Consider the following 21,695-nt stretch of genomic DNA (forward strand, 5'->3'; position numbering starts at 1 on the left):
TTAATGGTTAAAATAAGGACTGAGATGGAAGCTTGGAGTCCATATGATGTATCTGAGTGGGGGTATTCATAGTTAATAAGCGGCATGGTATCTCAGTGGGCTAGCACTATATTCATAAGTATGGCGTTAAAGCCACATTTCACCTCACTCACTCCTTTCGTGTCATCAGTAGGGTGACAGGGTTCCGTCTGATGGGACTCATGGTGGTCCATCCAAGAGACTCTCAGTACAATTGACTATTGAGGGGGAAACAACTATAGTGATGGTGATAGTCTATTGCGACCAACTATTGCAATACTAGTTTTTACTCCTTTAATTGTCTCATTTGAAGTCATTTCCCAAATGAATGTATAGTTTATATGAAATGAAAACAAGCTGAAGTAGTTTCAGTCTCTTAATAACTAACTTAATAAGAATCTTAATAAGAAACTTGAAACCCAGATGAAGATTGTTTAAGAGATAACAGGGGTAGATAACTCTAAATCAAAGTGAATGAATCTGGTACTTCTTGTATTTTGCGCTGCGCATTTATCAGCTGAAGTGAATTACTAAACTATTGATAGTCACACATTCTATCGATAATCTTTTGTTTCTACCATCGATTAATTGCTATCGGAGACTCAACAATTGCAATCCATCGATAGTTCAATGCATCGTTACAGCCCTACTCAGGACAGATACATGCTGGTTACAGGCATAGGTCCCTATAGACAGGTGGTTACAGGCATAGGTCCCTATAGACAGGTGGTTACAGGCATAGGTCCCTATAGACAGGTGGTTACAGGCATAGGTCCCTATAGACAGGTGGTTACAGGCATAGGTCCCTATAGACAGCTGGTTACAGGCATAGGTCCCTATAGACAGGTGGTTACAGGAGGCATAGGTCCCTATACACAGGTGGTTCTGGGCATAGGTCCCTATAGACAGCTGGTTACAGGCATAGGTCCCTATAGACAGGTGGTTACAGGCATAGGTCCCTATACACAGGTGGTTACAGGCATAGGTCCCTATACACAGGTGGTTACAGGCATAGGTCCCTATAGACAGGTGGTTACAGGCATAGGTCCCTATACACAGGTGGTTACAGGCATAGGTCCCTATACACAGGTGGTTACAGGCATAGGTCCCTATGCACAGGTGGTTACAGGCATAGGTCCCTATACACGGGTGGTTTACAGGCATAGGTCCCTATAGACAGGTGGTTACAGGCATAGGTCCCCTATACACAGGTGGGACTACAGGCATAGGTCCCTATACACAGGTGGTTACAGGCATAGGTCCCTATAGACAGGTGGTTACAGGCATAGGTCCCTATAGACAGGTGGTTACAGGCATAGGTCCCTATAGACAGGTGGTTACAGGCATAGGTCCCTATAGACAGGTGGTTACAGGCATAGGTCCCTATACACAGGTGGTTTACAGGCATAGGTCCCTATAGACAGGGTGGTTACAGGCATGGGTCCCTATAGACAGGTGGTTACAGGCATGGGTCCCTATAAGACAGGTGGTTACAGGCATAGGTCCCTATAGACAGGTGGTTACAGGCATAGGTCCCTATAGACAGGTGGTTACAGGCATAGGTCCCTATAGACAGGTGGTTACAGGCATAGGTCCCTATAGACAGGTGGTTACAGGCATAGGTCCCTATAGACAGGTGGTTACAGGCATAGGTCCCTATAGACAGGTGGTTACAGGCATAGGTCCCTGTAGACAGGTGGTTACAGGCATAGGTCCCTATAGACAGGTGGTTACAGGCATAGGTCCCTGTAGACAGGTGGTTACAGGCATAGGTCCCTATAGACAGGTGGTTACAGCCCTACTCAGGACAGATACATGCTGGCTACAGGCATAGGTCCCTATAGACAGGTGGTTACAGCCCTATAGACAGGTCAGGACAGATACATGCACAGCTACAGGCATAGGTCCCTATAGACAGGTGGTTACAGGCATAGGTCCCTATAGACAGGTGGTTACAGGCATAGGTCCCTATGCACAGGTGTAGACAGGTGGTTACAGGCATACAGGTCCCTATAGACAGGTGGTTTTAGGCATAGGTCCCTATAGACAGGTGGTACAGGCAGGACAGATACATGCTGGCTACAGGCATGGGTCCCTATAGACAGGTGGTTACAGCCCTACAGGGTTACAGGCATCAGGACCCTAGATACATGGTCCCTATAGACAGGTGGTTACAGGCATGGAGTCCCTGTAGACAGGTTTACAGGCATGGGGCATAGGTCCCTATAGACAGGGTGGTTACAGCCCTACTCAGCCCTAGGACAGATACATGCTGGCTACAGGCATAGGGTCCCTATAGACAGGTGGTTTACAGCCCTCTACTCAGGTTACAGGCATAGGTCCCTATAGACAGGTGGTTACAGCATAGGTCCCTAGACCCAGGTCCCAGGCATATAGACAGGTGGCTACAGGCATAGGCATGGTCCCTATAGACAGGTGGTTACAGCCCTACTCAGGACAGATACATGCTGGCTACAGGCATAGGTCCCTATAGACAGGTGGTTACAGCCCTACTCAGGACAGATACATGCTGGTTACAGGCATAGGTCCCTATAGACAGGTGGTTACAGAATGGATCAGGTGGTCAGGTGACTTGGTCGATACCAAGTCGTCGTACCCCGACAGCATGGGCTGTAGCTCATACTATCACTCACTGGATTATCTGGTCCACACAAGGTTAGTCAGTACCATACCTGTGCTTGTAGGTTTCGGAAGTGGTGAATGTCTCCGACCTGCAGCAGTTTCGGGATTTTCTACCGCACTAAGCTGACACACCATAATACACTGTTTAGCTGGAATATCTTACAAGCACTAAGCTGACACACCATAATACACTGTATAGCTGGAATATCTTACAAGCACTAAGCTGACACACCATAATACACTGTATAGCTGGAATATCTTACAAGCACTAAGCTGACACACCATAATCCACTGTATAGCTGGAATATCTTACAAGCACTAAGCTGACACACCATAATACACTGTATAGCTGGAATATCTTACAAGCACTAAGCTGACACACCATAATACACTGTATAGCTGGAATATCTTACAAGCACTAAGCTGACACACCATAATACACTGTATAGCTGGAATATCTTACAAGCACTAAGCTGACACACCATAATACACTATAGCTGGAATATCTTACAAGCACTAAGCTGACACACCATAATACACTGTATAGCTGGAATATCTTACAAGCACTAAGCTGACACACCATAATACACTGTATAGCTGGAATATCTTACAAGCACTAAGCTGACACACCATAATCCACTGTATAGCTGGAATATCTTACAAGCACTAAGCTGACACACCATAATACACTGTATAGCTGGAATATCTTACAAGCACTAAGCTGACACACCATAATACACTGTTTAGCTGGAATATCTTACAAGCACTAAGCTGACACACCATAATACACTGTATAGCTGGAATATCTTACAAGCACTAAGCTGACACACCATAATCCACTGTATAGCTGGAATATCTTACAAGCACTAAGCTGACACACCATAATACACTGTATAGCTGGAATATCTTACAAGCACTAAGCTGACACACCATAATCCACTGTATAGCTGGAATATCTTACAAGCACTAAGCTGACACACCATAATCCACTGTATAGCTGGAATATCTTACAAGCACTAAGCTGACACACCATAATCCACTGTATACCTGGAATATCTTACAAGCACTAAGCTGACACACCATAATCCACTGTATAGCTGGAATATCTTACAAGCACTAAGCTGACACACCATAATCCACTGTATAGCTGGAATATCTTACAAGCACTAAGCTGACACACCATAATCCACTGTATAGCTGGAATATCTTACAAGCAGCCTTAAATTCCACACACTAAAAAGCTGATGTTCTTGACTTCCTTTGAGTAGTATATATTTTGTTATTAATCTCTGTATCCTCTTTACTTATTTTGACATTCAGTATATACCAAACTGAATAATGAATTCATGCATACTGAGTCTAGGGATCTGTCCTTTCATACACAACCTCTCCTGAAACTAATTTCCAAAGTCATTTGAGAACAGCAGACATATCCATGTTGAAACATTTGAAAGTCAAAGGTATCTAGGTCGAGACTTGATGACATACTCTTCCCATTTTCTGATCAATATTTCTGGTAAAAAACATTGATGGTCCAATGTGCCAAACCACAGCAAGTTGGTCCATGCTGGCCTGTCTCACAGCTCCAGAACCACATTATTTTACCTACTGTGCAGCCCTCCCTCTCTGCAGTGATGAAGCACTATATTAAAGGTCACATGCAACGTAAAACACAACTTTGCAGATTCTGATACCTTTCGGTATGGACTTACCGAAACAAAGCGTCAAAAATGCAAATTCAACTTATAAAGTTGAAAAATAACGCGATGAAAAAAGACGCGCGAAATCGGAGTTCAAACGTTTCACTAATTTTCCCCAGACTTTTCTGGGGAATACGGGTTTCAACAGCTGGGCTGCGCTCATAGCACGTGCGCAGTGAAATAGGTTCGCGCAACTTGGAAGCGGGCTGTCTGGTGAATACTTGGTGAAGGCTTTGGTGTGAGCTATTTTCATAATGTTTTGTTGATATCTCACAGGCGCGAGCTTTTTGTATGTTATGACAGTAAATAAACTGTTTATATAATTTCATTTGTCTATTTCACCACACGTTCTTCTTACCGAGTCACTTTCTCAGTTCGATACTTAAAAGCAATGTCATTATTTAGAGTTGACACAATTTCTAACTGTGATATAGATATGTCGCTGTCACAGACAAAACTCAATGTCTTGTTTTATTGACACCTGAGTGTCTGCCTGCCTGTCTGCTAATGACAATATTCAATACACAACTGCGGTCACTGACCACATGCAATTTGAACTTAACACCAATCAGGCTATACACCATAAACAAAACGCATTGATTTATGGCCCGAGTTCGGTCTCTGTCACATCATGTAATTACACAGACAGGCAGGTGTGATACTTGAACACATGACATGTTATGAAGTCTGTTGATTGCAAAATGTTATACACAAAAAATGAGCATGTATTTACAAAACCCAACTTTCTATATATACACACACAATGAGCCGTGAAGGCGGCATCTGCTAATGAACCAGCCGTTACACTTCAGTGCACACCCACCCGCTCTGACTGGGTTCGGTATCCCGGCTGCTTCGTTTCGAGGGAGGTAAACCCAAGTACAAAATATTGCACTTTTGATTTGCGATTATACGCTTATAATTTTGTTTATTTGTTTTTTCATAATCAGCAATGCATATTATATGTCATGAAGAAGTGATAATTGTGTTTTAATTATGTTTGATTTTTTGGTTGCATGTGACCTTTAAGCGAGCCTCGATTTCCTCAGGTTCAGAATGCCCTTCTCACCAGGGCTGCTGTTCAGTTTAAAAGTAATTGTTTGTTTCTGTCAGAATTATATATATTCAGAAACCTAGCATTAGTCTTGGTCCATGCCTGCATGTGGCCCGAGTACTAACAGACCAACACTGCAGATGGTTGAGGAGGACTACCTGCCTGCCTGCCATCCCTCAACCCTTACAATGAGGATTATGGGGATTATGAGGATTAAAGCTGGGGTTGTATAGAGTTAATCAGATTGTAATGAATAGTGGTAGAAGAGTACATTGTTGCTGGTGACACACAAATGGTTAATTGAGATCTTTTCATTTTCAGACTTGGAAGAAAAGATCTCTTCAAGAGCTAAAGATTTGAGCCACTCCAGAAGCCAAAGTGGTAGGTAAGTTACACCATGGCAACCGTGTTGGTCACCCATTGGAAAATCCAGTTCTTGATGGCTGTTGTTAACTGGCTAAAAATATTGTGACACAATTTCTAAATGTAATTTAAAATATGGCAACACTGTTTCAAAATGCCACTAACAATATGGTAACACTGTGTCTAAATATGACTAACAATATGGTAACACTGTTTATGAATATGGCTAACAATATGGTGACACTGTTTCTGAATATGGCTAACAGTATCATAACACTGTTTCTGAAAATATCTAACAGTGTCATAACACTGTTCCTAAATATGGCTAACAATATGGTAACACTGTTTCTGAATATGACTAACAATATGGTAACACTGTTTCTGAATATGGCTATCAGTATAATAACACTGTTTCTTAATATGACTTACAATATGGTAACACTGTTTCTGAATATGGCTATCAATATGGCAACACTGTTTCTGAATATGGCTAACAATATGGTAACACTGTTTATGATTATGGCTAACCATATGGTTACACTGTTTATGTATATGGCTAACAATATGGTAACACTGTTTCTGAATATGGCTAACAATATGGTAGCACTGTTTTTGAATATGACTAACATGGTAACACTGTTTCTGAATATGACTAACAATATGGTAACACTGTTTCTGAATATGACTAACAATATAGTAACATTGTTTCTGAATATGGCTAACAATATGGTAACACTGTTTCTGAATATGGCTAACAATATGGTAACACTGTTTCTGAATATGACTAACAATATAGTAACACTGTTTCTGAATATGGCTAACAATATGGTAACACTGTTTCTGAATATGACTAACAATATAGTAACAGTGTTTCTGAATATGGCTAACAATATGGTAACACTGTTTCTGAATATGGCTAACAATATGGTAACACTGTTTCTGCATATGGCTAACAATATGGTGACACTGTTTCTGCATATGGCTAACAATATTGTAACACTGTTTCTGAATATGGCTAACAATATGGTAACACTGTTTCTCAATATGGCTAACAATATGGTGACACTGTTTCTGAATATGGCTAACAGTATAATAACACTGTTTCTGAATATGGCTAACAATGTCATAACACTGTTTCTAGATGTCTCTAATAATGAGACTACACTGTTGCTAACAGTGCATTACGTCCCTACAGATTATCTGTGGCCGTGACGGGTTAGAATTTGTTGTTGTTGTTTAATGCCATTTGTTGTTCCTAGTCTCCAACTGGCCTCTCTCAGTTATATACCAGCTGTTATTCAGTTACATGCAGTTGTTAATGTTAATCTGGTGTTAGTCATAACATACTATGTATATATATACTTCTGATCATTTTATTGTACATGTAGTCACGTTTAGCTTGATAACAATGTAAGAATCTACATCGAAACATCGCTCTATGCAATAAACAAAAAGTTGTCATCCATAAAGTTGAATGTTTCATTTATGACTCATCAACTTCTAGAATGCCGATCAAACAATTAGGTTTGGACTGATATTTCCAATCATCACCAGTTTTGGACTGATATTTCCTGCTGTTTTGGACTGATATTCCTCACTGTCTTCAAACTACAGTTAATCCTCTTTTCCATACCAACGGTTGTGAGTCAGGCTGTACTGCTGTCACCCAGTACATACTGCCATACAGTATAACATCTGAATAACATGAAGCAATGTTATGACTGTGTTTATCATCCTAAGTCACATTCTGTGCCAACAGAAGACATCAGGTTGATGGAGGTAGGGGGGCAGGTATTTAATCCTCGTTGACACGAGGCACGGATGATATAACACTGATCCAGCGGAATGGCCTTCCCTTGTCTCCAGTACCACTCACAGCCATCAAGTAGGTACGTGGGATTGATGACATTCTTCTGACAATTGTCAGATCTATACAATGCTTCGTATTCTCTTTAGTCATCAGTGTGTAACATTCATGTAGATTAATGGTTCCTGGAACAACTTGGCATTAGTTCAGGGACTTGATGACGACTTCCATGAGTTATTGGAACAATCTTCAAGTCAATTTGAGAGTGTTGCACAGAGGGGATGTCAAGAGGATGAAGTGCTCCAGGTTTGTTAACTTCATAGTACATGGGTATATAGTGGTAAACCCATTCTGGTGCTGTGTTGTGACTTGACTACAGGGAAAGGGGTGTAACCCAACTGATAGTGACAGATGTTACAGGAACCAAACACGAACCAGTGTGAAACGGTGTAGTGTGAAACCCAGCTCTTCCAACCCTAGTTGACCTCCAGCTATCACTGGGGACAGTCAAACCTAGATGAGACAATATTCACTCCAACCTCATAATGGTGTAAGAATGTACATCTAAACATGGCTGTGTTCTTATTTACTTCCAACTCCAAGAAAGCCAGTCAAGCAGATAACTCAGTATGCCCTTTGTTCCATAATACTCAAAAGGTAGTCCTACGAATACCCTATACGTACCTAAATAACACACAGTATCTGTGTACCCCAATGAAAAATACTTGATTACTTGGCCTACAATATGCTACACCCCGGATTTGTGTACAAGGATACAAACAGCCCAACTTCTACCCCACGTTTGCTTTAATTCATACAACTTGTAACTAAAACAGAATAAGAGAATGATATGATATGTTACGGTCCAGATGCACTAGGTGTTCCCCTTTCGCCCAGGAAGTTGAAATCTAACACTTGCCTACTTGACAAGAAAACTCTCAAAATCTTGTCAAGGGTGTAAAAAGCGTACATATTCAAAATTTGGGGGCTAGTATCATTCTGATTACGAAGTTCCCTGTTTTGGATCACATTGACCAGTGCTCACTCTAGGTATCAGTGACATTCACCTGTACACATGGCTGACCTGCACACTTATCAACCAATCACTGGCAACCTCATAAATCTGGCACAGACACTGATCTTCACTACAATTTATGACTTGTAGGAAACTGTAGAATCTGTCAAACTCACAACTTTTATATATTTGATCGTAGTGTTAATTAATTTTTACTTGTCTATGCCAAATGCACATGTCCCATTGTCTAAAGTTGGGGAAGTCTGGTATTATATTTCTGCATCCTTATGTACTCCTATATCTGACAGCCATCTCTCCACCTCTGCTATATAGTTGGAATGTTGCTGAGGGCGGCATTCAACAACAAAAACAAAAAAAAAGTCATCTCTCGATGCACATATTCTGACAGCTATGTCTCCATACACACATTCTGACAATGATTTCTCTGTATGCACATTATAACAATGATCTCTCTGAACACACATTCTGAGAATGATCTCTCTGAACACACTTTGACAAAGATCTCTGTATGCACATTCTGACAAGGATATCTCTGAACACACATTCTGACAAGGATTTCTGTATGCACATTCTCACAATGATCTCTCTGAACACACATTCTGATAAAGATCTCTGTACATACATTCTGACAAGCATCTCTGTATGCACATTCTGACAAGGATTTCTCTGAACACATTCTGACAAGGATCTCTCCGAACACACACACATTCTGACAAGGATCTCCCTGAACACACATTCTGACAAGGATCTCTCTGAACACACATTCTGACAAGGATCTCTCTCTATGCACATTCTCACAATGACCTCTCTGAACACATTCTGACAAGGATCTTTCTGAACACATTCTGACAAGGATCTCTCTGAACACACATTCTGACAAGGATCTCTCTGAACACACATTCTGACAAGGATCTCTCTGAACACACATTCTGACAAGGATCTCTCTGAACACACATTCTGACAAGGATCTCTCTGAACACATATTCTGACAAGGATCTCGCTGTTCACACATCCTGACAAGGATCTCTCTGTATGCACATTCTGACAAGGATCCCTCTGTATGCACATTCTGACAAGGATATTACTGTACGTACATTCTGACAAGGATCATGTTTGATCATATGAACACATATTCTGATAGCGATCTCTCACAGAAACAGTACTGGAGTTTTACAGTATTATGGAAGGGAAGTCACACGTTATCATATCTGTCACATCTGATTCCTAAACTCAATCCCAATTCCCAGTGGTGTAGGCTCAGTCATCAAGCCACCACATCTAAATGTGCAGAGTTGAAGGTCTCAGATGTCGGTCAACCCGATAATTGTAGGTTCAAATCCCAGATGCAGCTTGTCAACACTTAACCATACTTGTGGGTGTCACCACATCCTCATGCACACAAAAAACTCACGTTCATTCCAGTTTTTTAACTGCAGTGCAAACTAAAACATAATACTGGGGCAGGTATTTTTAAAGTATTGTGAGAAGTCAAAAGCTATCTTGTATCACCTCAGCTGAATGATGCTAAATGAGGTCAGTGAAAATGAAACAATTTAGATGAGACATGGCTGGAAATGGTGATTTACTATTCCTATTGTATTTCCTGTTGTGGACATGAGCCTATGGATGATGTTGGTTTCACCTGTGTTGAATATCTCGGCATCTGGAACAACTCCATATTGATGTACACTATACACAACTAGTATGTTATTTATGACCAGGAATTGAGACTTGTATTAAATGGTTCGTGACACAACTGAATAGAGAAATAATCATGGATAGGAAAGTCAACATTATTGTGGATTTATGTATTTTATATTACTGCTTAAGAAGATGAGACACAGATATTCACAATGTATATTTCCGACTCTGAAGGCTTGGTGTTTGAAGTATGTCAACCCTTCAAGTACTGGTGTGGGTTGTGTTGTGGGCTGATGTTGACTGGAGCGTCATAGACATAATGCTCAGGTCAGGGATGGAATCTGAAAATTGTCTGCAGCGTATGTACAAGGGATAGGAGGTAGGAGCGAACCTTGCCCTGGTCTACTTAGCAATCAGAGCAAGTCTGGGTATGACATGGGACATACCTGCACGTATGTTGCCTCCACATACTGGAGGGGGGGAACTTTGGGGCTGCAATGAGGAAAATCTGTGTCACAGGATTAGATGGGTGTAACCGTTCATCTGTTGTCATTTGTTGTCCTTTTATGTTTTGTTCGTTTTAAAACTTGTTCACTCGCAGGGCATTGTTCAAGGCATTGTTGGGTTGGTAAAATGAATCTGCTTTTAATGTTTGTTACTTGCGATTTCTGTGAAATGAATGTCAATCACTCATTCATTCATAGATATATCTGAAAAAAATGAACATATCGATGGCATCACAATCTGTCTATTGTTGCAGTTCAGTCAGATGTGAACATTTGTATTGTTGGTGGTGTTTGGTCGCTCGCTCTCGCGCGCGTGCGCACTCACTCACTCACTCACTCACTCACTCACTCACTCACTCACTCACTCACTCACTCACTCACTCACTCACTCACTCACTCACTCACTCACTCACTCACTCACTCACTCACTCACTCACTCACTCACTCACTCACTCACTCACTCACTCACTGATATGTTTGTTATTGTCTTGTGTAAGACTTGTGTTTGAGTTACTGTCTGTTACCGACTCATCAATGTCCCCCGTTCCTGTATATCCAACTAACATGTCCTGATCCAGGATATCTGTAGGACTGGGACTTAACTAATCCAGTCTTTTCTAAACAGGATTTTCTCTTCTGTCTGAAACTGAATAATTGTCTTAACAGGACTATGACCAATTCACACCTCTGTCTGAACCTTGACAAAAGTCCCGGTGACAGACATCTTGTTTTGACAGATTAAAGTGTAGGAAAGTTCTGATATTGTGACTGATGCCCCAGAGGTGACTGGTTCAGCTGCTGCTCCCAGATGTTCATGTACTGTGTGGAGAAGCTCACCTGACTGCCCTTTGATGTCACATGTATGAATATTGGCATATATAGCCTTGATACCTGATTGATAAGTTTGATAAGTTTGATATCAAACTATTACCATTCATCATTCAAAGTCATTCTTTACAAACAATAATAATCCGTGTCTTGAGTGTAGAAGATAAGACAGATATGGACGGGGATCTGATTTGGGGAATCATTTTAATCCTTGATACCTGGCTGTTCAAATTAAAACATATTCAGCAATAAGTAAAAAGAAGAATAATTCTGTTTACATTGTCTGCCGCCTCCAGTTTGTGAAAAAGTCTGTCCACTTGAGATGTTTTTGTTTTTACTTATCAGCTTTTTTATGTCATTAATCTTCCCAAAATTTGACAGTAATACTTTCAACATGCATTTAAGGAGTAAATTCTATTCTCCAGATGTTAGAATATTGTATGTCACACTTAACGGCTCATTAGACAGATAAGCCTGGAAGTATGTAGGAGATACTGGTGTATGTGTCCTGTTCTTGTGTTGAAGGTTAGTGAAGTAAGACAGATAGGATCGGCACCATACAATTAAAGTTCGTTGTGTAATACGAACAGACCTATCTATGGCTGGTGGATATCTAGGACAGGGACAAGACAGACTGCTGAGACAGTTTGAATCAACATATTGGTGTTCAGTGATCTTTGGGTTACCGTTACCATTTACTTGGCTGACACCACCAGTACAGATGCTGCTGACATAAGCTACAGGTCAGCCCTGTTTCCACTCACTTTACCACTGTGTCTCTATACCTGACTGATCTCGTTAGACAGGGCTGGTTGTTTCGTTTAACACTACTGTCCCACTGCTGCACCTGTGACGACCACTGCTGCACCTAATCGCTTGACAATCCCCCTCCATTGACGAGGCACACGCAACCCGACGTGCTTCACTGACCCAGATCAACAGAAGCTGGAAGCAGTAATCAACTTACAAAAACTCAAAGACAGGATTTTCAAAGGCCAATGCCGGGTTTTCAAATTTTCATATGATTAATGTGCTTTTCTAAAGGGCAAGGTGTAGAGTGGATGATTCTATAGCTAATGTACAATGTGCATTGTTGGAATGTGAGATAGTGTGAGTCGAAGGGGTTATGGGATGGCACTTCAAGTATTTTAAAGGCATTTTGGAAGCAAGTGTCAGAACAGAATGTGTTTGGGTGAGGAGACTGGCTGAACGAAGGATGTCGCGTCACACCTGTACAGGTGCACAACTTGCGACACTTCATCCACAGGGATGTTGATATTGTGATATGATCTATTAACTCATCATCATCATTATTGATTGTACAGGTGTGATAAGTAGGGCTGGTGTGAGTCTCTCGTGTATTCAGTGAATCGATCTGTATTCCTTCATGAATTCAATTCATTATTCAGGATCACTTCAATCAAATATTCATAATTTTATCTGAAAGAGAGTATTTTCCACTAGAATTGTTTTGCTGTTTATCAAAGTGAGATAAATATGGAATATGTTGTGGCCAGCCAGAATAATAGTTAACACTGCTATGTATAAATTATGACCGAAATTTGTTCGCTGGTCGTTGTTGTGTTATATTCACACTGTCAGCATGGTCAAAATATGTCAAATAATGTATTTTGTTATTGTGTCACTCAATACACTGAATGATGAGTTATTAAAAAGAGTAATTAATGCATGTAATAGTGTAAAGTGCGTTGTTAACAATGGCTAAAAGTGTATAACAGTGGTGGTTCTCACAGGTTCAGGCACGGAGTGATGCTTGCCCTAAGCGTTGGACTGTATTGTTGTACTACGATGTATTGTGAGATGCATTGTCTGAAATGTGTTGATGTACTGAAAGTTACCTGTATACTTGGCATTTCCTCAGTTCTTCCACATTCCCTTATTGATTGCAGGAATATAATGGTAAAATACTTCGTTGGGGCCATGGTACATATACAGTATATTGCCCTACATGGTACATATACAGTATATTGTCCTATATGGTACATACATGTATACAGTATATTGTCCTATATGTGCATGTAAATACATGGTATATACAGCATTGCCAACATGGTACATACATGTATACAGTATATTGCCCTACATGGTACATACATGTATACAGTATATTGCCCTACATGGTATATATACAGTTTATTGTCCTATATGATTCACAAGTCACAGTATGTGCATGAAAAATGGTATGTTTTGTTTGTTGAAGGAATTGCTTGTACAACTGCAGCACAAGACCGTGACAGTATATATAGGTATTTACAGAAATATTTCCATGTAAAACAACCGAGGACATTGTTAACACTGCCTGTGAGTGTAAAGGTGACGCATGGCCATAACAAAGATGGCATTATGCCTGCATGTGCCTGTAGGTAGCAGGGCGAAGACTGGAGCAGCACACACAATACCTGCACACTTACACAGTCTGTTACCCCGACGGGATAATCACAGGCCGGGTACAGATTACACTGGATGTTCAGCGGCCTGGAACTGATGCTCACATTTAGTTTTGTGGGGCTCCACCTTGGATTTAATGGCATATTTTGAATTACAAATATTTGCTGGGTGGATCATAAATGTCGGGGAAATGGCTAGCCATATGTTTTCTCTAAGGCGTTTACCTGGACTTTTAAACTACTGTTTTAACTCAATATCCAGGCCAAGTGTCAGTAGAATTCCAAAATTTGAGTGAAACTCTCAGTCAGCTATATACATAGTGTAAGTGAGTGCATGGCGTCATATGGGTGTGTGGGTAGTGCTGTCTGCTGGGGACGCAAGTGGCCTTGATCTAGTGGCTTAACCTTGGTAGTCTACTAAGCACAAGGGTAGGTATACCGGGTAGATCCACTGTTACAAGGGTAGGTTTACCAGGTAGATCTACTGGTACAAGGGTAGGATTACTGGGTAGATCTGTTTGAACAATGGTAGGCTTACTGGGTAGATCTACTGGTACATGGGTAGGTGTACTGGTACAATGTTAGGTCTAATGGGTACATCTACTGGTACAAGGGTAGGGTACTGGGTAGATATACTGGTATAAGGGTAGGTCTACTGGGTGGGTCTACTGGATGCATCTGCTGGTACAATGGTAGGTCTACTGCGAGGATCAACTGGTACAAGGGTATGTCTACTGGCACAGGGTGGGTCTACTGGGTAGTTCCATGGGTTAGACCCATTGCTACAAGGGTAGGTCTACTGGCTACAAGGGTAGGTGTAAACCTACTGTTACAAGGGTAGGTTTACCGGTACAAGGCTAGGTCTACTGGTACAAGGTTAGGCTTACCGGTACAAGGCTAGGTCTACTGGTACAAGGTTAGGCCCATTGGATAAGTCTACAGGGGATAAAGGAGATCTGATCTGTTGTGTAGCCATGCAAGTCGCAGAAGCAGACTGATTCAGTGACCTGTGATATCACCCTTAAGAGCTGACGGTGAAATGTTATCTCTGTACAGAATAATTGAAATGTTCCACGCTCCTCAGAGAAGGTTGAATTCTTCCCCAGTGCACTTAGTATCAGGTTATTTTCTAGGGTATATATATAGGGTATATATGTCTAATAATTTACAGGAAGACGTAGTTTGTCACCTAAACGATGACAGGGTTGCGTTGGTGCATCTTGTGTAGCAACTGGTGTAGAGGGTTTACACGACCACCACCACCAACTTCATCTACATCACACCCAGCATTATCCCAGGTACATCATGCCAGCATTATCCCAGGTAAATCACGCCAGCAGTATCCCAGGTATATCATGCCAGCAATATCCCAGGTATATCATGCCAGCAGTATCCCAGGTATATCATGCCAGCAATATCCCAGGTATATCACGCCAGCATTATCCCAGGTAAATCACGCCAGCAATATCCCAGGTATATCACGCCAGCATTATCCCAGGTATATCACGCCAGCATTATCCCAGGTATATCACGCCAGCATTATCCCAGGTATATCAGCAGCATATCCCAGGTATATCATGCCAGCAATATCCCAGGTATATCATAACAGCAATATCCCAGGTATATCATGCTAGCATTATCCCAGGTATATCACGCCAGCATAATCCCAGGTATATCACGCCAGCAATATCCCAGGTATATCACGCCAGCATTATCCCAGGTATATCACGCCAGCAATATCCCAGGTATATCACGCCAGCATTATCCCAGGTATATCACGCCAGCAATATCCCAGGTATATCACGCCAGCAATATCCCAGGTATATCATGCCAGCAATATCCCAGGTATATCATGCCAGCAATATCCCAGGTATATCATGCCAGCAATATCCCAGGTATATCATGCCAGCAATATCCCAGGTATATCATGCAGCAATATCCCAGGTATATCATGCCAGCATTATCCCAGGTATATCAGCAATATCCCAGGTATCCAGGTATATCATGCCAGCAATATCCCAGGTATATCATGCCAGCATTATCCCAGGTATATCATGACAGCATTATCCCAGGTATATCACGCCAGCAATATCCCAGGTATATCACGCCAGCAATATCCCAGGTATATCACGCCAGCATTATCCCAGGTATATCACGCCAGCATTATCCCAGGTATATCACGCCAGCAATATCCCAGGTATATCACGCCAGCAATATCCCAGGTATATCATGCCAGCATTATCCCAGGTATATCATGCCAGCAATATCCCAGGTATATCATGCCAGCAATATCCCAGGTATATCATGCCAGCAATATCCCAGGTACACCATGCTGGCATTATCCCATGTATATCATATATCATGACCTGCAATATCCCAGGTATATCATGCCAGCAATATCCCAGGTATATCATGCCAGCAATATCCCAGGTACACCATGCTAGCATTATCCCACGTATATCATGCCTGCAATATCCCAGGTATATCATGCCAGCAATATCCCAGGTATATCATGCCAGCAGTATCCCAGGTACACCATGCTAGCATTATCCCAGGTATATCACGCCTGCAATATCCCAGGTATATCATGCCAGCAATATCCCAGGTATATCATGCCAGCAGTATCCCAGGTATATCATGCTAGCATTATCCCAGGTATATCACGCCAGCAATATCCCAGGTATATCATGCCAGCAATATCCCAGGTATATCATGCCAGCAATATCCCAGGTATATCATGCCAGCAATATCCCAGGTACACCATGCTAGCATTATCCCACGTATATCACGCCTGCAATATCCCAGGTATATCATGCCAGCAATATCCCAGGTATATCATGCCAGCAGTATCCCAGGTATATCATGCCAGCAGTATCCCAGGTATATCATGCCAGCAGTATCCCAGGTATATCATGCCAGCAGTATCCCAGGTATATCACGCCAGCAGTATCCCAGGTATATCACGCCAGCAGTATCCCAGGTATATCATTCCAGCAAAATCCCAGGTATATCATGCCAGCAGTATCCCAGGTATATCATGCAAGCATCATAACAGTTATGCATCACGCCAGCAGTATCCCAGGTATATCATGCCAGCAATATCCCAGGTATATCACGACAGCAATATCCCAGGTATATCACGCCAGCAGTATCCCAGGTATATCATGCCAGCAAGGTATCCCAGGTATATCCCAGATATACAGCAATATCCCAGGTATATCATGACAGCAATATCCCAGGTATATCATGCCAGCAATATCCCAGGTATATCATGCCAATATCCCAGGTATATCCAGCAGGTATATCATGCCAGCAATATCCCAGGTATATCATGCAAGCAATATCCCAGGTATATCATGCAAGCATCATAACAGTTATACAACACGCCAGCAGTATCCCAGGTATATCACGCCAGCAATATCCCAGGTATATCACGCCAGCAGTATCCCAGGTATATCATGCCAGCAATATCCCAGGTATATCACGCCAGCAGTATCCCAGGTATATCATGACAGCAACATCCCAGGTATATCACGCCAGCAGTATCCCAGGTATATCATGCCAGCAATATCCCAGGTATATCATGCCAGCAATATCCCAGGTATATCATGCCAGCAATATCCCAGGTATATCATGCCAGCAATATCCCAGGTATATCATGCAAGCAATATCCCAGGTATATCATGCAAGCATCATAACAGTTATACAACACGCCAGCAGTATCCCAGGTATATCATGCCTGCAATATCCCAGGTATATCACGCCAGCAGTATCCCAGTTATATCACGCCAGCAATATCCCAGGTATATCACGCCAGCAGTATCCCAGGTATATCATGACAGCAACATCCCAGGTATATCACGCCAGCAGTATCCCAGGTATATCATGCCAGCAATATCCCAGGTATATCATGCCAGCAATATCCCAGGTATATCATGCCAGCATGTTACAATGGAGTTCTGTCAAGGGCAATCTGGCTTGTGACCAACACATCAAGAGCAGCAATGGCTGCTGGGAAACCCATTATGATCCGGAATCCGAGGATAGCGGCAGATGGCAGACACGTTGAAGTATAATCAGAAAAGGAATGGATATATAAAAGTTAAAAACTTTGAAGCCTGCTGTGGCACACTGTGTGGTAAAGAAGCCCAGAGACAATATTTCCTGTCCTGAGTCGTCAGAAGATCCCCACTTACACCAGTAGGGACTCCGTACAGGCAGTAACTACATTGACACATGCAATAATATCAACGTATTTTCATACAGTTGTTGTAGCCTCAATTTCTATTTCATATTTTTTATGCACCCTAAACTGACCTTTGTTGAGAGAAATGTTTGAAAAATGGGTAAACATATTGAAAAAGTCGTTGAAGCAAAATTGAAATAGAAAAAAATGAAGTGAAGGTTCAAAGCTTGCTTTGAAATATCATATAACTGATCCCAGGAGGAGAAATGCATGTGGTATGCAGTATGTGTCGTGGAGGATGTAACTTGTGGAGTCTCGGCAGTGACGAGTCTGCCCAAGTCATTCAGGGAGCCACTTTATTGCCGGCAAATGAAGTTGGTTTTATGCAAGATGGCTGCTGGGACATTCCTACTGTATAAGATGAACTCACCGGAGAAGGAAATTATATGCAGAGTCAGGGTAGATCAGTTCCACAGGAAGCAGGTCAACAACAGTTGTGAGGAGAATAGTACACAGGTCAGCATCAGTTCTGAGGGGAATAGTACATCAGATACTTGAATGTGCTGCCATTTAATTACACACAACATTAAGATCAGTTTAATGGCTACATTAGCTTACTTTTCCTGAGTTAAACCATCTCCAATGCATATTTCCAACAGGGAGAAACAAAAACTGTATTTGGAAGACAAACAGGTAGCCATTGATCTTCAACTCTGATGATTGGTTGGACTTCTGTGATATTTACAGATATCAAGCGTGGAGTTTCAAGTACTTGTGGAACTGTGTAAACAAGTGAAACATTTTCAAAATGTATGTATGAGATGACCTTTGTTCTTGAAGAAGTATTGTTGTGGTTCAGATGACATGGTTTAGAAACAAGTATATCACATGGTAGTGTATACATATGGTGTGATTGTAGACAAGGCTGTCAACAAGCCCTGCAATGTGGACATCAGTGTTGATATTCTGGGTGAAAGCTGGAATTGTTTCATAAATACTGGTAAAACATAAAGACCCTGCAAACCCCCCCCAACCCTCCTTTCATCATTGCCAGAAAGCCTGTGTTTTGTCTGTAACCACACATCAAAATATTAGGCAGTATAATAGTAAATTATTCATCTACTTTCAGAGAAGAAATCGTATGTTTTGCTGTCGGCCCTAAACCAATCATGGAGATATTGACATGTCTCATTGTTTGACTTAGGTCAGTTTGGAGTGAATCATTTTCATGTGGCAGAGTATGTGTTGGAATATGCAACACACAACAGACTGTTTATTTAAGCTGAGTATATTGAAAAAGGGAGCAATAACATTTAACTTAGCAGGAAATGAGTTGCAGCGTTGATTACAAATTAATTTCTTGTGGAAGTGTTTCATCATGGTTCATGTGGGAATGAGGAAACTCAGACTTGCAGTAAATAAACAAACGGTGTGAGATGGGACACGTATGTGTGTTTCTGTATAAAATATCACAACCAGTTTCTTGTGACGCTTCGGAGTGAGCAGGTTCACAATATCGGTCAACAAATCAAAACTCAAATCAAGACAATATGGGGGCGATGGGGTAGCCTAGTGGTTAAAGTGTTCGCTCATCATGCTGAACTCCGAGGTTTGATTCCCGACATGGCCCACATGGGCACAATGCCTGAAGCCCTTTTCTGGTGTGATATTGCTGGAACATTGATAAAAGCAGCATAAAACTCACCTCACTCACTCACTCCTGAGGGGGGTACACTGTGAGGGAGGTGGTTTGATGCCCTGTTGAACATGGTTGGTCTGCAGGATGTGGAGGAAAGCTCCCAGACATCTGTTGTGAATCAATGAGTGGGTTTGGTGCGAACAACCCAGGACATGATGTAGGATTCCTCCATGTAGGTATCACCAGAGGCTGGTACTGACTGACTGGGGTTGTCTGAGTCAGTAACAACAGCCTGAAGGTGGAAGTATTGTTCATGTACAGTTTGACCCCCCAAAAATACAATTTTAACTTTGAAATAATAACAGTTTTCTCAATTTGGCTGCTTCCATTCCAGGTCCATAGATGATGTGTATACATTCTGATCACGTGATAGACAACTTGTGATCACTCCTACCATACACAGTATGATGTCATGGTGTTTTCTGTCAGAGACAGTTATTTACTGTGTTTTCCATGTGAACCTACATTTCGTTGACAAGTGATCCCCATATACAGTTTGTTGGGGTCACATCACATACCACAATCAGTAATATTAACATCAATTCAAATTTAGCTCAAACCAAAATTCAAGATTCTTGTTTATGTTTCTCAAGTAACGAGATAAACATTTAATACTGACTTATTGTATTAGAGGGGCGGTGGGGTAGCCTAGTGGTTAAAGCGTTGGCTCGTCATGCCGAAGACCCGGGTTCGATTCCCCACATGGGTACAATGTGTGAAGCCCATTTCTGGTGTCCCCTGCCGTGATGTTGCTGGAATATTGCTAAAAGCGGAGTAAAACCAAACTCAGTCAGTCAGTATTGTATTAGAATTTCCTTTTTGGTATAAATACGGTAATGTCCTTTATGGACACAGATAGAGATGCTAACATGTGCCATCATGAACATATGAACTGGAAGGTTACTATACGTGCATCAATTTACTTGTGCTTTTTCTGTTAAAATTCGGTAGAGTAGCCTAGTGGTTAAAGCATTCACTTGGTATGCGGAAAATCTGAGTTTCCCCAAATGGGTACAATGTGTGAAGCCCATTTCTGGTGTTCCCAGACGTAATATTGCTGGAATATTGCTAAAAGCGGTGTAAAACCATACTCACTTTAGCAATTAAAGGTTGTAAAATACTTTTCTTGCAGGATGATAACAGCCGTTGCAATGTCTTTTTTTCATTTAATTTCTAAGCATAACTTGAAAGCACTTGGCATGTATACTTTAGCCAAGCAGTTATGATTTTGAACTTTCTTTGTCCACACGTATCCAAAGATTTTGAACAGTTTTGATATTGTACGTCCTGCAAATGTGTTCAGAATATGATCAACTGGTACAAACTGCGTGACATATCTGAGTCAACTCGCTTCTTTCTGATGTCTCACTGCTGCTAGTTGTATAGCTCTCTCAAGGTCAAGATGAGGTGGGGTATTTAACAAAGGTGCTTCCATGATTCCAGGGCTGAAGCCAGACAACACTAGCATCTACCGTGACATCAGTGTATAAAAGTACATCAGCATCTACTGCCTTAGCTACCGGGACGTCAGCATCTACCAGTACATCAGCATCGCCAATCTAACTCTTCCAGCCGTCAGGAAATCTTTGACATACCACAGCAGTAAGTTGACTAATGGAGTGATGATATAGGGCAATAATGGTGTTCATATTAACATAGTCTGTCTGAGATTATTTCCGGTACAGTTTGGCACACGCTCCCCCACAATGGGCAATTTCCGCCGTTAAGCAGCCTATTGATGAAGCAGACCCGCCAACTCAAGCCAGCAATTGTCATCCACTTGATGTCGAAGAAAACCACTGTTTC

At 41.6% G+C, this 21,695-nt stretch overlaps 1 protein-coding gene across 2 annotated transcripts in view; it reads left to right on the forward strand.

The window, feature by feature from the left end:
* LOC124278756 (dystroglycan 1-like) overlaps positions 1-21,695 on the forward strand; it is a 94,974-nt gene that overhangs the window by 18,087 nt on the left and 55,192 nt on the right. Inside the window, exons 2-3 of one of the 2 annotated variants that reach the window (XM_046714521.1) lie at positions 5,737-5,800; positions 21,333-21,491. The gene's annotated coding sequence lies outside the window, so the exon portion shown is untranslated. The remainder of the gene's footprint in view (positions 1-5,736; positions 5,801-21,332; positions 21,492-21,695) is intronic. The other variant, XM_046714524.1, reaches the window with a different exon arrangement.

Source organism: Haliotis rubra, unplaced genomic scaffold, assembly GCF_003918875.1.
Source record: "Haliotis rubra isolate DU_JTF1 unplaced genomic scaffold, ASM391887v1 Scf241, whole genome shotgun sequence".
Lineage (NCBI taxonomy): Eukaryota > Metazoa > Mollusca > Gastropoda > Lepetellida > Haliotidae > Haliotis > Haliotis rubra.